Source organism: Triturus cristatus, chromosome 4_1 (genome assembly GCF_964204655.1).
Source record: "Triturus cristatus chromosome 4_1, aTriCri1.1, whole genome shotgun sequence".
In the NCBI taxonomy this organism is placed as follows: Eukaryota; Metazoa; Chordata; class Amphibia; order Caudata; family Salamandridae; genus Triturus; species Triturus cristatus.
The window spans coordinates 122,704,804-122,719,470 of NC_140585.1; the positions used below are offsets into that span (position 1 = coordinate 122,704,804).

The 14,667-nt window shown below is 38.5% G+C and overlaps 17 non-coding genes across 17 annotated transcripts; all 17 read left to right on the forward strand.

The window, feature by feature from the left end:
* Positions 1 to 619: 619 nt before the first annotated feature.
* TRNAA-AGC (transfer RNA alanine (anticodon AGC)) lies at positions 620 to 692 on the forward strand. Its single transcript has one exon. It is a non-coding gene; the product is annotated as a tRNA-Ala (tRNA).
* Positions 693 to 1,344: 652 nt separating this feature from the next.
* On the forward strand, positions 1,345 to 1,417 carry TRNAA-AGC (transfer RNA alanine (anticodon AGC)). The gene has a single exon. It is a non-coding gene; the product is annotated as a tRNA-Ala (tRNA).
* Positions 1,418 to 1,770: 353 nt separating this feature from the next.
* On the forward strand, positions 1,771 to 1,843 carry TRNAK-CUU (transfer RNA lysine (anticodon CUU)). The gene has a single exon. It is a non-coding gene; the product is annotated as a tRNA-Lys (tRNA).
* Positions 1,844 to 2,188: 345 nt separating this feature from the next.
* Positions 2,189 to 2,261, forward strand: TRNAA-AGC (transfer RNA alanine (anticodon AGC)). Its single transcript has one exon. It is a non-coding gene; the product is annotated as a tRNA-Ala (tRNA).
* A 353-nt stretch (positions 2,262 to 2,614) lies between these two features.
* Positions 2,615 to 2,687, forward strand: TRNAK-CUU (transfer RNA lysine (anticodon CUU)). Its single transcript has one exon. It is a non-coding gene; the product is annotated as a tRNA-Lys (tRNA).
* Positions 2,688 to 4,183: 1,496 nt separating this feature from the next.
* Positions 4,184 to 4,256, forward strand: TRNAK-CUU (transfer RNA lysine (anticodon CUU)). Its single transcript has one exon. It is a non-coding gene; the product is annotated as a tRNA-Lys (tRNA).
* Positions 4,257 to 5,027: 771 nt separating this feature from the next.
* Positions 5,028 to 5,100, forward strand: TRNAK-CUU (transfer RNA lysine (anticodon CUU)). Its single transcript has one exon. It is a non-coding gene; the product is annotated as a tRNA-Lys (tRNA).
* Positions 5,101 to 6,289: 1,189 nt separating this feature from the next.
* TRNAA-AGC (transfer RNA alanine (anticodon AGC)) lies at positions 6,290 to 6,362 on the forward strand. The gene has a single exon. It is a non-coding gene; the product is annotated as a tRNA-Ala (tRNA).
* A 353-nt stretch (positions 6,363 to 6,715) lies between these two features.
* On the forward strand, positions 6,716 to 6,788 carry TRNAK-CUU (transfer RNA lysine (anticodon CUU)). The gene has a single exon. It is a non-coding gene; the product is annotated as a tRNA-Lys (tRNA).
* Positions 6,789 to 7,133: 345 nt separating this feature from the next.
* On the forward strand, positions 7,134 to 7,206 carry TRNAA-AGC (transfer RNA alanine (anticodon AGC)). The gene has a single exon. It is a non-coding gene; the product is annotated as a tRNA-Ala (tRNA).
* Positions 7,207 to 7,858: 652 nt separating this feature from the next.
* TRNAA-AGC (transfer RNA alanine (anticodon AGC)) lies at positions 7,859 to 7,931 on the forward strand. Its single transcript has one exon. It is a non-coding gene; the product is annotated as a tRNA-Ala (tRNA).
* A 353-nt stretch (positions 7,932 to 8,284) lies between these two features.
* On the forward strand, positions 8,285 to 8,357 carry TRNAK-CUU (transfer RNA lysine (anticodon CUU)). The gene has a single exon. It is a non-coding gene; the product is annotated as a tRNA-Lys (tRNA).
* Positions 8,358 to 9,546: 1,189 nt separating this feature from the next.
* TRNAA-AGC (transfer RNA alanine (anticodon AGC)) lies at positions 9,547 to 9,619 on the forward strand. Its single transcript has one exon. It is a non-coding gene; the product is annotated as a tRNA-Ala (tRNA).
* Positions 9,620 to 10,697: 1,078 nt separating this feature from the next.
* Positions 10,698 to 10,770, forward strand: TRNAK-CUU (transfer RNA lysine (anticodon CUU)). The gene has a single exon. It is a non-coding gene; the product is annotated as a tRNA-Lys (tRNA).
* Positions 10,771 to 11,840: 1,070 nt separating this feature from the next.
* TRNAA-AGC (transfer RNA alanine (anticodon AGC)) lies at positions 11,841 to 11,913 on the forward strand. Its single transcript has one exon. It is a non-coding gene; the product is annotated as a tRNA-Ala (tRNA).
* A 353-nt stretch (positions 11,914 to 12,266) lies between these two features.
* On the forward strand, positions 12,267 to 12,339 carry TRNAK-CUU (transfer RNA lysine (anticodon CUU)). Its single transcript has one exon. It is a non-coding gene; the product is annotated as a tRNA-Lys (tRNA).
* Positions 12,340 to 13,110: 771 nt separating this feature from the next.
* On the forward strand, positions 13,111 to 13,183 carry TRNAK-CUU (transfer RNA lysine (anticodon CUU)). The gene has a single exon. It is a non-coding gene; the product is annotated as a tRNA-Lys (tRNA).
* Positions 13,184 to 14,667: the final 1,484 nt, after the last annotated feature.

Here is a 14,667-nt window from a genome sequence, read left to right on the forward strand (position 1 = left end):
TGTAATTGCCATGGTTGTTGCAGAGTAAGAACAGAAAAGTCACAGATGGCTTTCAAATTTGGTGTCATTATAACAACTAAAGTGGTTTAATCAAAAGTGTTTAGGTATTCTATAGCACGTGAGAGGAATTTGATTTCTTATGCAATCTCAAAATGAAAATTTCACACCTTCCATTTTCATTTCGTCTTATTTTACTTGACATTCTTTCCTCTGAAGGATGTATAAAAGTGAAGTTCCTTGCAAAACAAGAGCAGAGGAATATCCACGTTGGGGGAAAACGAGTATTTTTTGCTGGATGATAGCATTGGCTCTCATAATATGGTGATTAATCTTGCATTAGACATGCACTAACTCCTAAAAATTGTATCTCCCTTGGTTACTCATGCATGAGAAATGTATCTCCAAGATTAGGTAGGGCCTGAGTATAGGTTAACATACAGTGATATCACTCCTATTCAAGTACTAAACATGCCAACCTGAAGTGTAAAACATCCCCTAGGTGTAGTTAAGGCATCAGTTAGGAGTGAACTGAACACTCATGTTATGGGCAATTAGACTTAAAATAAAGTGTGGACAGCAGTAACGTTACTTTTGAAATGTGATGCTGAGTGAGCACACAGGGGAATTAGCTCAAATGGTAGAGCGCTCGCTTAGCATGCGAGAGGTAGCGGGATCGATGCCCGCATTCTCCATTCTAAAATTTGCTTACATTTTACTTTTTAACTTGTAATTGCCATGGTTGTTGCAGAGTAAGAACAGAAAAGTCACAGATGGCTTTCAAATTTGGTGTCATTATAACAACTAAAGTGGTTTAATCAAAAGTGTTTAGGTATTCTATAGCACGTGAGAGGAATTTGATTTCTTATGCAATCTCAAAATGAAAATTTCACACCTTCCATTTTCATTTCGTCTTATTTTACTTGACATTCTTTCCTCTGAAGGATGTATAAAAGTGAAGTTCCTTGCAAAACAAGAGCAGAGGAATATCCACGTTGGGGGAAAACGAGTATTTTTTGCTGGATGATAGCATTGGCTCTCATAATATGGTGATTAATCTTGCATTAGACATGCACTAACTCCTAAAAATTGTATCTCCCTTGGTTACTCATGCATGAGAAATGTATCTCCAAGATTAGGTAGGGCCTGAGTATAGGTTAACATACAGTGATATCACTCCTATTCAAGTACTAAACATGCCAACCTGAAGTGTAAAACATCCCCTAGGTGTAGTTAAGGCATCAGTTAGGAGTGAACTGAACACTCATGTTATGGGCAATTAGACTTAAAATAAAGTGTGGACAGCAGTAACGTTACTTTTGAAATGTGATGCTGAGTGAGCACACAGGGGAATTAGCTCAAATGGTAGAGCGCTCGCTTAGCATGCGAGAGGTAGCGGGATCGATGCCCGCATTCTCCATTCTAAAATTTGCATACATTTTACTTTTTAACTTGTAATTGCCATGGTTGTTGCAGAGTAAGAACAGAAAAGTCACAGATGGCTTTCAAATTTGGTGTCATTATAACAACTAAAGTGGTTTAATCAAAAGTGTTTAGGTATTCTATAGCACGTGAGAGGAATTTGATTTCTTATGCAATCTCAAAATGAAAATTTCACACCTTCCATTTTCATTTCGTCTTATTTTACTTGACATTCTTTCCTCTGAAGGATGTATAAAAGTGAAGTTCCTTGCAAAACAAGAGCAGAGGAATATCCAGAAACGGTTTTCCTTAATAAAAAATGATGATTCTGCACACCATATTTAAGTGGGAGCCCGGCTAGCTCAGTCGGTAGAGCATGAGACTCTTAATCTCAGGGTCGTGGGTTCGAGCCCCACGTTGGGCGAAAACGAGTATTTTTTGCTGGATGATTGCATTGGCTCTCATAATATGGTGATTAATCTTGCATTAGACATGCACTAACTCCTAAAAATTGTATCTCCCTTGGTTACTCATTCATGAGAAATGTATCTCCAAGATTAGGTAGGGCCTGAGTCTAGGTTAACATACAGTGATATCACTCCTATTCAAGTACTAAACATGCCAACCTGAAGTGTAAAACATCCCCTAGGTGTAGTTAAGGCATCAGTTAGGAGTGAACTGAACACTCATGTTATGGGCAATTAGACTTAAAATAAAGTGTGGACAGCAGTAACGTTACTTTTGAAATGTGATGCTGAGTGAGCACACAGGGGAATTAGCTCAAATGGTAGAGCGCTCGCTTAGCATGCGAGAGGTAGCGGGATCGATGCCCGCATTCTCCATTCTAAAATTTGCTTACATTTTACTTTTTAACTTGTAATTGCCATGGTTGTTGCAGAGTAAGAACAGAAAAGTCACAGATGGCTTTCAAATTTGGTGTCATTATAACAACTAAAGTGGTTTAATCAAAAGTGTTTAGGTATTCTATAGCACGTGAGAGGAATTTGATTTCTTATGCAATCTCAAAATGAAAATTTCACACCTTCCATTTTCATTTCGTCTTATTTTACTTGACATTCTTTCCTCTGAAGGATGTATAAAAGTGAAGTTCCTTGCAAAACAAGAGCAGAGGAATATCCAGAAACGGTTTTCCTTAATAAAAAATGATGAGTCTGCATACCATATATAAGTGGGAGCCCGGCTAGCTCAGTCGGTAGAGCATGAGACTCTTAATCTCAGGGTCGTGGGTTCGAGCCCCACGTTGGGCGAAAACGAGTATTTTTTGCTGGATGATTGCATTGGCTCTCATAATATGGTGATTAATCTTGCATTAAACATGCACTAACTCCTAAAAATTGTATCTCCCTTGGTTACTCATTCATGAGAAATGTATCTCCAAGATTAGGTAGGGCCTGAGTCTAGGTTAACATACAGTGATATCACTCCTATTCAAGTACTAAACATGCCAACCTGAAGTATAAAACAGCCCCTAGGTGTAGTTAAGGCATCAGTTAGGAGTGAACTGAACACTCATGTTATGGGCAATTAGACTTAAAACAAAGTGTGGACAGCAGTAACGTTACTTTTGAAATGTGATGCTGAGTGAGCACACAGAGGAATTAGCTCAAATGGTAGAGCGCTCGCTTAGCATGCGAGAGGTAGCGGGATCGATGCCCGCATTCTCCATTCTAAAATTTGCATACATTTTACTTTTTAAGTTGTAATTGCCATGGTTGTTGCAGAGTAAGAACAGAAAAGTCACAGATGGCTTTCAAATTTGGTGTCATTATAACAACTAAAGTGGTTTAATCAAAAGTGTTTAGGTATTCTATAGCACGTGAGAGGAATTTGATTTCTTATGCAATCTCAAAATGAAAATTTCACACCTTCCATTTTCATTTCGTCTTATTTTACTTGACATTCTTTCCTCTGAAGGATGTATAAAAGTGAAGTTCCTTGCAAAACAAGAGCAGAGGAATATCCACGTTGGGCGAAAACGAGTATTTTTTGCTGGATGATAGCATTGGCTCTCATAATATGGTGATTAATCTTGCATTAGACATGCACTAACTCCTAAAAATTGTATCTCCCTTGGTTACTCATTCATGAGAAATGTATCTCCAAGATTAGGTAGGGCCTGAGTATAGGTTAACATACAGTGATATCACTCCTATTCAAGTACTAAACATGCCAACCTGAAGTGTAAAACATCCCCTAGGTGTAGTTAAGGCATCAGTTAGGAGTGAACTGAACACTCATGTTATGGGCAATTAGACTTAAAATAAAGTGTGGACAGCAGTAACGTTACTTTTGAAATGTGATGCTGAGTGAGCACACAGGGGAATTAGCTCAAATGGTAGAGCGCTCGCTTAGCATGCGAGAGGTAGCGGGATCGATGCCTGCATTCTCCATTCTAAAATTTGCATACATTTTACTTTTTAACTTGTAATTGCCATGGTTGTTGCAGAGTAAGAACAGAAAAGTCACAGATGGCTTTCAAATTTGGTGTCATTATAACAACTAAAGTGGTTTAATCAAAAGTGTTTAGGTATTCTATAGCACGTGAGAGGAATTTGATTTCTTATGCAATCTCAAAATGAAAATTTCACACCTTCCATTTTCATTTCGTCTTCTTTTACTTGACATTCTTTCCTCTGAAGGATGTATAAAAGTGAAGTTCCTTGCAAAACAAGAGCAGAGGAATATCCAGAAACGGTTTTCCTTAATAAAAAATGATGAGTCTGCATACCATATTTGAGTGGGAGCCCGGCTAGCTCAGTCGGTAGAGCATGAGACTCTTAATCTCAGGGTCGTGGGTTCGAGCCCCACGTTGGGCGAAAACGAGTATTTTTTGCTGGATGATTGCATTGGCTCTCATAATATGGTGATTAATCTTGCATTAGACATGCACTAACTCCTAAAAATTGTATCTCCCTTGGTTACTCATTCATGAGAAATGTATCTCCAAGATTAGGTAGGGCCTGAGTCTAGGTTAACATACAGTGATATCACTCCTATTCAAGTACTAAACATGCCAACCTGAAGTGTAAAACATCACCTAGGTGTAGTTAAGGCATCAGTTAGGAGTGAACTGAACACTCATGTTATGGGCAATTAGACTTAAAATAAAGTGTGGACAGCAGTAACGTTACTTTTGAAATGTGATGCTGAGTGAGCACACAGGGGAATTAGCTCAAATGGTAGAGCGCTCGCTTAGCATGCGAGAGGTAGCGGGATCGATGCCCGCATTCTTCATTCTAAAATTTGCATACATTTTACTTTTTAACTTGTAATTGCCATGGTTGTTGCAGAGTAAGAACAGAAAAGTCACAGATGGCTTTCAAATTTGGTGTCATTATAACAACTAAAGTGGTTTAATCAAAAGTGTTTAGGTATTCTATAGCACGTGAGAGGAATTTGATTTCTTATGCAATCTCAAAATGAAAATTTCACACCTTCCATTTTCATTTCGTCTTATTTTACTTGACATTCTTTCCTCTGAAGGATGTATAAAAGTGAAGTTCCTTGCAAAACAAGAGCAGAGGAATATCCAGAAACAGTTTTCCTTAATAAAAAATGATGAGTCTGCATACCATATTTGAGTGGGAGCCCGGCTAGCTCAGTCGGTAGAGCATGAGACTCTTAATCTCAGGGTCGTGGGTTCGAGCCCCACGTTGGGCGAAAACGAGTATTTTTTGCTGGATGATTGCATTGGCTCTCATAATATGGTGATTAATCTTGCATTAGACATGCACTAACTCCTAAAAATTGTATCTCCCTTGGTTACTCATTCATGAGAAATGTATCTCCAAGATTAGGTAGGGCCTGAGTCTAGGTTAACATACAGTGATATCACTCCTATTCAAGTACTAAACATGCCAACCTGAAGTGTAAAACATCACCTAGGTGTAGTTAAGGCATCAGTTAGGAGTGAACTGAACACTCATGTTATGGGCAATTAGACTTAAAATAAAGTGTGGACAGCAGTAACGTTACTTTTGAAATGTGATGCTGAGTGAGCACACAGGGGAATTAGCTCAAATGGTAGAGCGCTCGCTTAGCATGCGAGAGGTAGCGGGATCGATGCCCGCATTCTTCATTCTAAAATTTGCATACATTTTACTTTTTAACTTGTAATTGCCATGGTTGTTGCAGAGTAAGAACAGAAAAGTCACAGATGGCTTTCAAATTTGGTGTCATTATAACAACTAAAGTGGTTTAATCAAAAGTGTTTAGGTATTCTATAGCACGTGAGAGGAATTTGATTTCTTATGCAATCTCAAAATGAAAATTTCACACCTTCCATTTTCATTTCGTCTTATTTTACTTGACATTCTTTCCTCTGAAGGATGTATAAAAGTGAAGTTCCTTGCAAAACAAGAGCAGAGGAATATCCAGAAACGGTTTTCCTTAATAAAAAATGATGAGTCTGCACACCATATTTGAGTGGGAGCCCGGCTAGCTCAGTCGGTAGAGCATGACACTCTTAATCTCAGGGTCGTGGGTTCGAGCCCCACGTTGGGCGAAAACGAGTATTTTTTGCTGGATGATTGCATTGGCTCTCATAATATGGTGATTAATCTTGCATTAGACATGCACTAACTCCTAAAAATTGTATCTCCCTTGGTTACTCATTCATGAGAAATGTATCTCCAAGATTAGGTAGGGCCTGAGTCTAGGTTAACATACAGTGATATCACTCCTATTCAAGTACTAAACATGCCAACCTGAAGTGTAAAACATCCCCTAGGTGTAGTTAAGGCATCAGTTAGGAGTGAACTGAACACTCATGTTATGGGCAATTAGACTTAAAATAAAGTGTGGACAGCAGTAACGTTACTTTTGAAATGTGATGCTGAGTGAGCACACAGGGGAATTAGCTCAAATGGTAGAGCGCTCGCTTAGCATGCGAGAGGTAGCGGGATCGATGCCCGCATTCTCCATTCTAAAATTTGCATACATTTTACTTTTTAACTTGTAATTGCCATGGTTGTTGCAGAGTAAGAACAGAAAAGTCACAGATGGCTTTCAAATTTGGTGTCATTATAACAACTAAAGTGGTTTAATCAAAAGTGTTTAGGTATTCTATAGCACGTGAGAGGAATTTGATTTCTTATGCAATCTCAAAATGAAAATTTCACACCTTCCATTTTCATTTCGTCTTATTTTACTTGACATTCTTTCCTCTGAAGGATGTATAAAAGTGAAGTTCCTTGCAAAACAAGAGCAGAGGAATATCCAGAAACGGTTTTCCTTAATAAAAAATGATGAGTCTGCATACCATATTTAAGTGGGAGCCCGGCTAGCTCAGTCGGTAGAGCATGAGACTCTTAATCTCAGGGTCGTGGGTTCGAGCCCCACGTTGGGCGAAAACGAGTATTTTTTGCTGGATGATTGCATTGGCTCTCATAATATGGTGATTAATCTTGCATTAAACATGCACTAACTCCTAAAAATTGTATCTCCCTTGGTTACTCATTCATGAGAAATGTATCTCCAAGATTAGGTAGGGCCTGAGTCTAGGTTAACATACAGTGATATCACTCCTATTCAAGTACTAAACATGCCAACCTGAAGTATAAAACAGCCCCTAGGTGTAGTTAAGGCATCAGTTAGGAGTGAACTGAACACTCATGTTATGGGCAATTAGACTTAAAATAAAGTGTGGACAGCAGTAACGTTACTTTTGAAATGTGATGCTGAGTGAGCACACAGGGGAATTAGCTCAAATGGTAGAGCGCTCGCTTAGCATGCGAGAGGTAGCGGGATCGATGCCCGCATTCTCCATTCTAAAATTTGCATACATTTTACTTTTTAACTTGTAATTGCCATGGTTGTTGCAGAGTAAGAACAGAAAAGTCACAGATGGCTTTCAAATTTGGTGTCATTATAACAACTAAAGTGGTTTAATCAAAAGTGTTTAGGTATTCTATAGCACGTGAGAGGAATTTGATTTCTTATGCAATCTCAAAATGAAAATTTCACACCTTCCATTTTCATTTCGTCTTATTTTACTTGACATTCTTTCCTCTGAAGGATGTATAAAAGTGAAGTTCCTTGCAAAACAGGAGCAGAGGAATATCCACGTTGGGCGAAAACGAGTATTTTTTGCTGGATGATAGCATTGGCTCTCATAATATGGTGATTAATCTTGCATTAGACATGCACTAACTCCTAAAAATTGTATCTCCCTTGGTTACTCATGCATGAGAAATGTATCTCCAAGATTAGGTAGGGCCTGAGTATAGGTTAACATACAGTGATATCACTCCTATTCAAGTACTAAACATGCCAACCTGAAGTGTAAAACATCCCCTAGGTGTAGTTAAGGCATCAGTTAGGAGTGAACTGAACACTCATGTTATGGGCAATTAGACTTAAAATAAAGTGTGGACAGCAGTAACGTTACTTTTGAAATGTGATGCTGAGTGAGCACACAGGGGAATTAGCTCAAATGGTAGAGCGCTCGCTTAGCATGCGAGAGGTAGCGGGATCGATGCCCGCATTCTCCATTCTAAAATTTGCATACATTTTACTTTTTAACTTGTAATTGCCATGGTTGTTGCAGAGTAAGAACAGAAAAGTCACAGATGGCTTTCAAATTTGGTGTCATTATAACAACTAAAGTGGTTTAATCAAAAGTGTTTAGGTATTCTATAGCACGTGAGAGGAATTTGATTTCTTATGCAATCTCAAAATGAAAATTTCACACCTTCCATTTTCATTTCGTCTTATTTTACTTGACATTCTTTCCTCTGAAGGATGTATAAAAGTGAAGTTCCTTGCAAAACAAGAGCAGAGGAATATCCAGAAACGGTTTTCCTTAATAAAAAATGATGAGTCTGCACACCATATTTAAGTGGGAGCCCGGCTAGCTCAGTCGGTAGAGCATGAGACTCTTAATCTCAGGGTCGTGGGTTCGAGCCCCACGTTGGGCGAAAACGAGTATTTTTTGCTGGATGATTGCATTGGCTCTCATAATATGGTGATTAATCTTGCATTAGACATGCACTAACTCCTAAAAATTGTATCTCCCTTGGTTACTCATTCATGAGAAATGTATCTCCAAGATTAGGTAGGGCCTGAGTCTAGGTTAACATACAGTGATATCACTCCTATTCAAGTACTAAACATGCCAACCTGAAGTGTAAAACATCCCCTAGGTGTAGTTAAGGCATCAGTTAGGAGTGAACTGAACACTCATGTTATGGGCAATTAGACTTAAAATAAAGTGTGGACAGCAGTAACGTTACTTTTGAAATGTGATGCTGAGTGAGCACACAGGGGAATTAGCTCAAATGGTAGAGCGCTCGCTTAGCATGCGAGAGGTACCGGGATCGATGCCCGCATTCTCCATTCTAAAATTTGCATACATTTTACTTTTTAACTTGTAATTGCCATGGTTGTTGCAGAGTAAGAACAGAAAAGTCACAGATGGCTTTCAAATTTGGTGTCATTATAACAACTAAAGTGGTTTAATCAAAAGTGTTTAAGTATTCTATAGCACGTGAGAGGAATTTGATTTCTTATGCAATCTCAAAATGAAAATTTCACACCTTCCATTTTCATTTCGTCTTATTTTACTTGACATTCTTTCCTCTGAAGGATGTATAAAAGTGAAGTTCCTTGCAAAACAAGAGCAGAGGAATATCCAGAAACGGTTTTCCTTAATAAAAAATGATGAGTCTGCATACCATATATAAGTGGGAGCCCGGCTAGCTCAGTCGGTAGAGCATGACACTCTTAATCTCAGGGTCGTGGGTTCGAGCCCCACGTTGGGCGAAAACGAGTATTTTTTGCTGGATGATTGCATTGGCTCTCATAATATGGTGATTAATCTTGCATTAAACATGCACTAACTCCTAAAAATTGTATCTCCCTTGGTTACTCATTCATGAGAAATGTATCTCCAAGATTAGGTAGGGCCTGAGTCTAGGTTAACATACAGTGATATCACTCCTATTCAAGTACTAAACATGCCAACCTGAAGTATAAAACAGCCCCTAGGTGTAGTTAAGGCATCAGTTAGGAGTGAACTGAACACTCATGTTATGGGCAATTAGACTTAAAACAAAGTGTGGACAGCAGTAACGTTACTTTTGAAATGTGATGCTGAGTGAGCACACAGGGGAATTAGCTCAAATGGTAGAGCGCTCGCTTAGCATGCGAGAGGTAGCGGGATCGATGCCCGCATTCTCCATTCTAAAATTTGCATACATTTTACTTTTTAAGTTGTAATTGCCATGGTTGTTGCAGAGTAAGAACAGAAAAGTCACAGATGGCTTTCAAATTTGGTGTCATTATAACAACTAAAGTGGTTTAATCAAAAGTGTTTAGGTATTCTATAGCACGTGAGAGGAATTTGATTTCTTATGCAATCTCAAAATGAAAATTTCACACCTTCCATTTTCATTTCGTCTTATTTTACTTGACATTCTTTCCTCTGAAGGATGTATAAAAGTGAAGTTCCTTGCAAAACAAGAGCAGAGGAATATCCACGTTGGGCGAAAACGAGTATTTTTTGCTGGATGATAGCATTGGCTCTCATAATATGGTGATTAATCTTGCATTAGACATGCACTAACTCCTAAAAATTGTATCTCCCTTGGTTACTCATTCATGAGAAATGTATCTCCAAGATTAGGTAGGGCCTGAGTATAGGTTAACATACAGTGATATCACTCCTATTCAAGTACTAAACATGCCAACCTGAAGTGTAAAACATCCCCTAGGTGTAGTTAAGGCATCAGTTAGGAGTGAACTGAACACTCATGTTATGGGCAATTAGACTTAAAATAAAGTGTGGACAGCAGTAACGTTACTTTTGAAATGTGATGCTGAGTGAGCACACAGGGGAATTAGCTCAAATGGTAGAGCGCTCGCTTAGCATGCGAGAGGTAGCGGGATCGATGCCTGCATTCTCCATTCTAAAATTTGCATACATTTTACTTTTTAACTTGTAATTGCCATGGTTGTTGCAGAGTAAGAACAGAAAAGTCACAGATGGCTTTCAAATTTGGTGTCATTATAACAACTAAAGTGGTTTAATCAAAAGTGTTTAGGTATTCTATAGCACGTGAGAGGAATTTGATTTCTTATGCAATCTCAAAATGAAAATTTCACACCTTCCATTTTCATTTCGTCTTATTTTACTTGACATTCTTTCCTCTGAAGGATGTATAAAAGTGAAGTTCCTTGCAAAACAAGAGCAGAGGAATATCCAGAAACGGTTTTCCTTAATAAAAAATGATGAGTCTGCATACCATATTTGAGTGGGAGCCCGGCTAGCTCAGTCGGTAGAGCATGAGACTCTTAATCTCAGGGTCGTGGGTTCGAGCCCCACGTTGGGCGAAAACGAGTATTTTTTGCTGGATGATTGCATTGGCTCTCATAATATGGTGATTAATCTTGCATTAGACATGCACTAACTCCTAAAAATTGTATCTCCCTTGGTTACTCATTCATGAGAAATGTATCTCCAAGATTAGGTAGGGCCTGAGTCTAGGTTAACATACAGTGATATCACTCCTATTCAAGTACTAAACATGCCAACCTGAAGTGTAAAACATCCCCTAGGTGTAGTTAAGGCATCAGTTAGGAGTGAACTGAACACTCATGTTATGGGCAATTAGACTTAAAATAAAGTGTGGACAGCAGTAACGTTACTTTTGAAATGTGATGCTGAGTGAGCACACAGGGGAATTAGCTCAAATGGTAGAGCGCTCGCTTAGCATGCGAGAGGTAGCGGGATCGATGCCCACATTCTCCATTCTAAAATTTGCATACATTTTACTTTTTAACTTGTAATTGCCATGGTTGTTGCAGAGTAAGAACAGAAAAGTCACAGATGGCTTTCAAATTTGGTGTCATTATAACAACTAAAGTGGTTTAATCAAAAGTGTTTAGGTATTCTATAGCACGTGAGAGGAATTTGATTTCTTATGCAATCTCAAAATGAAAATTTCACACCTTCCATTTTCATTTCGTCTTATTTTACTTGACATTCTTTCCTCTGAAGGATGTATAAAAGTGAAGTTCCTTGCAAAACAAGAGCAGAGGAATATCCACGTTGGGCGAAAACGAGTATTTTTTGCTGGATGATAGCATTGGCTCTCATAATATGGTGATTAATCTTGCATTAGACATGCACTAACTCCTAAAAATTGTATCTCCCTTGGTTACTCATGCATGAGAAATGTATCTCCAAGATTAGGTAGGGCCTGAGTATAGGTTAACATACAGTGATATCACTCCTATTCAAGTACTAAACATGCCAACCTGAAGTGTAAAACATCCCCTAGGTGTAGTTAAGGCATCAGTTAGGAGTGAACTGAACACTCATGTTATGGGCAATTAGACTTAAAATAAAGTGTGGACAGCAGTAACGTTACTTTTGAAATGTGATGCTGAGTGAGCACACAGGGGAATTAGCTCAAATGGTAGAGCGCTCGCTTAGCATGCGAGAGGTAGCGGGATCGATGCCCGCATTCTCCATTCTAAAATTTGCATACATTTTACTTTTTAACTTGTAATTGCCATGGTTGTTGCAGAGTAAGAACAGAAAAGTCACAGATGGCTTTCAAATTTGGTGTCATTATAACAACTAAAGTGGTTTAATCAAAAGTGTTTAGGTATTCTATAGCACGTGAGAGGAATTTGATTTCTTATGCAATCTCAAAATGAAAATTTCACACCTTCAATTTTCATTTCGTCTTATTTTACTTGACATTCTTTCCTCTGAAGGATGTATAAAAGTGAAGTTCCTTGCAAAACAAGAGCAGAGGAATATCCAGAAACGGTTTTCCTTAATAAAAAATGATGAGTCTGCACACCATATTTAAGTGGGAGCCCGGCTAGCTCAGTCGGTAGAGCATGAGACTCTTAATCTCAGGGTCGTGGGTTCGAGCCCCACGTTGGGCGAAAACGAGTATTTTTTGCTGGATGATTGCATTGGCTCTCATAATATGGTGATTAATCTTGCATTAGACATGCACTAACTCCTAAAAATTGTATCTCCCTTGGTTACTCATTCATGAGAAATGTATCTCCAAGATTAGGTAGGGCCTGAGTCTAGGTTAACATACAGTGATATCACTCCTATTCAAGTACTAAACATGCCAACCTGAAGTGTAAAACATCCCCTAGGTGTAGTTAAGGCATCAGTTAGGAGTGAACTGAACACTCATGTTATGGGCAATTAGACTTAAAATAAAGTGTGGACAGCAGTAACGTTACTTTTGAAATGTGATGCTGAGTGAGCACACAGGGGAATTAGCTCAAATGGTAGAGCGCTCGCTTAGCATGCGAGAGGTAGCGGGATCGATGCCTGCATTCTCCATTCTAAAATTTGCATACATTTTACTTTTTAACTTGTAATTGCCATGGTTGTTGCAGAGTAAGAACAGAAAAGTCACAGATGGCTTTCAAATTTGGTGTCATTATAACAACTAAAGTGGTTTAATCAAAAGTGTTTAGGTATTCTATAGCACGTGAGAGGAATTTGATTTCTTATGCAATCTCAAAATGAAAATTTCACACCTTCCATTTTCATTTCGTCTTATTTTACTTGACATTCTTTCCTCTGAAGGATGTATAAAAGTGAAGTTCCTTGCAAAACAAGAGCAGAGGAATATCCAGAAACGGTTTTCCTTAATAAAAAATGATGAGTCTGCATACCATATTTGAGTGGGAGCCCGGCTAGCTCAGTCGGTAGAGCATGAGACTCTTAATCTCAGGGTCGTGGGTTCGAGCCCCACGTTGGGCGAAAACGAGTATTTTTTGCTGGATGATTGCATTGGCTCTCATAATATGGTGATTAATCTTGCATTAGACATGCACTAACTCCTAAAAATTGTATCTCCCTTGGTTACTCATTCATGAGAAATGTATCTCCAAGATTAGGTAGGGCCTGAGTCTAGGTTAACATACAGTGATATCACTCCTATTCAAGTACTAAACATGCCAACCTGAAGTGTAAAACATCCCCTAGGTGTAGTTAAGGCATCAGTTAGGAGTGAACTGAACACTCATGTTATGGGCAATTAGACTTAAAATAAAGTGTGGACAGCAGTAACGTTACTTTTGAAATGTGATGCTGAGTGAGCACACAGGGGAATTAGCTCAAATGGTAGAGCGCTCGCTTAGCATGCGAGAGGTAGCGGGATCGATGCCCACATTCTCCATTCTAAAATTTGCATACATTTTACTTTTTAACTTGTAATTGCCATGGTTGTTGCAGAGTAAGAACAGAAAAGTCACAGATGGCTTTCAAATTTGGTGTCATTATAACAACTAAAGTGGTTTAATCAAAAGTGTTTAGGTATTCTATAGCACGTGAGAGGAATTTGATTTCTTATGCAATCTCAAAATGAAAATTTCACACCTTCCATTTTCATTTCGTCTTATTTTACTTGACATTCTTTCCTCTGAAGGATGTATAAAAGTGAAGTTCCTTGCAAAACAAGAGCAGAGGAATATCCACGTTGGGCGAAAACGAGTATTTTTTGCTGGATGATAGCATTGGCTCTCATAATATGGTGATTAATCTTGCATTAGACATGCACTAACTCCTAAAAATTGTATCTCCCTTGGTTACTCATGCATGAGAAATGTATCTCCAAGATTAGGTAGGGCCTGAGTATAGGTTAACATACAGTGATATCACTCCTATTCAAGTACTAAACATGCCAACCTGAAGTGTAAAACATCCCCTAGGTGTAGTTAAGGCATCAGTTAGGAGTGAACTGAACACTCATGTTATGGGCAATTAGACTTAAAATAAAGTGTGGACAGCAGTAACGTTACTTTTGAAATGTGATGCTGAGTGAGCACACAGGGGAATTAGCTCAAATGGTAGAGCGCTCGCTTAGCATGCGAGAGGTAGCGGGATCGATGCCCGCATTCTTCATTCTAAAATTTGCATACATTTTACTTTTTAACTTGTAATTGCCATGGTTGTTGCAGAGTAAGAACAGAAAAGTCACAGATGGCTTTCAAATTTGGTGTCATTATAACAACTAAAGTGGTTTAATCAAAAGTGTTTAGGTATTCTATAGCACGTGAGAGGAATTTGATTTCTTATGCAATCTCAAAATGAAAATTTCACACCTTCCATTTTCATTTCGTCTTATTTTACTTGACATTCTTTCCTCTGAAGGATGTATAAAAGTGAAGTTCCTTGCAAAACAAGAGCAGAGGAATATCCAGAAACGGTTTTCCTTAATAAAAAATGATGAGTCTGCACACCAT